Consider the following 1629-nt stretch of genomic DNA (forward strand, 5'->3'; position numbering starts at 1 on the left):
TCCAAAAAGGGACGAAAGACTCTGTTCATGTAATCCAGGAAAACAGCATGTGCATTCGTTAACCCGAAGGACATTACCACAAACTCGTAGTGTCCATAGCACGTCCTAAATGCAATCTTAGGGATATCATCCTCCTTCACCCTTATCTGATAGTAACCGGATCTCAAATCGATCTTGGAAAATACTCTGGCCCCTTGTAAAACCCGGTTAATTAACGGCTAATTAACCTATAAATGAGAATTTATTTTGGAAAGCCTAAAATGTGATTTTTATGGCTAAATATGATAGAGGAGATTGAGACGAGAATTTTGGTACCAATTTCATAGAATTCGGACCAAGATTGGACCGAACGGGCCAAACCGGGCCAATTGGACGAAGAACACTCTCTCAAGTTCTCTCCCTTGGTTGATCTTCAAACCACCATAACTTTTGATCTAGAGCTCCGATTGCCGCTCCGTTTGCGGCCACGCGTTCACCGCAGAGAGCTCTACAAAACCCATACAACCAATCTTGAGGTAAGTCACGTGTTGCTTTTCGAAATCTCAGCCCTTATTTTCGAGTTCCATGGGTGAAATGTTGAGGTTTTGGGTTCTTTGATGTTATAGGACCTAACTCTCTTGAAGGAGAAGGTTAATCTTGTCTCCTTGGACCTTGGGTGTGGTAAGGTTCCTAGCCCTAGTGTATTTTGTTGTTTTATGATGTTTGGGTTTTGAGATGTTGTGTATGGGTATGATGGTTGTGGCTTAGGTTGTGTATGTGTGGATTTTTGAGCTTGATTGGTGATTTTGAAAAGCTTGGAGAGGGTTTGGTGGTGAAAAATCTGTTCTTGGAGGTATTGATGCCTTGAGAGCTTGTGGATAAGTGGTTTGGAAGTGCTCCGGTTGAGCTTGGGAAATCGGCTAAGGTATGGTTTCGGTTTCCCGTATCTAATATGTAATGTGGTAGGAAATACTTAGGCTAGAGGCCCTAAGATAGGCATTGAAATGTTGATGTTGTTGAATGATTGAGATATATGATGTGATCATATATGTGACGATGATTAATGATGCCTTGATGGTATGATGTATGAGAAATATGCATGTTGTGATATATGCTTGATGATTGGTTATGGTTGAATTGTGGGTTGGACCATGTTGATGGTGAGTATGATTTTAATTGTGCACAATGATGATTTATTGGAATTGGTGTTGTTGAGAATTGGCATGAGTAAGAGTATATGATATGTCAATAAGTTTGAGTTTGAGCCACTTGGGTGAAGTGGGTTAGAATGATGAGATAGTGATTTGTAAAATGCGGTATAGTCTCAATGTGTGAGTGGAGGAGGCTTGATGTTGAATTTGACATATATTGATTGATTTCAAAGGAAAGGGATGAAAATGACATGTTTTGATTGATTTTGAAAAGAGTTGGAAATGGCTTGTTTTGAAAATGGCACTTTGTGATTTTTATGAAAAACATGGTTTTTGGGCATACTTTGGCGGGACATAACTTGGAATACGGATCTCTGTTTTGTACCAAATCTTTTTAGAAATGAAATTGGATCCGGGATGTCCGTGTCGTTCGAAGAACGGGTGAAAACGATTTAAAATGAGAAAGTTATGTCCGTTGGAAGATTGGGGTTTAAATTGG

The sequence above is a fragment of the Arachis duranensis genome, chromosome 5, assembly GCF_000817695.3.
Source record: "Arachis duranensis cultivar V14167 chromosome 5, aradu.V14167.gnm2.J7QH, whole genome shotgun sequence".
In the NCBI taxonomy this organism is placed as follows: Eukaryota; Viridiplantae; Streptophyta; class Magnoliopsida; order Fabales; family Fabaceae; genus Arachis; species Arachis duranensis.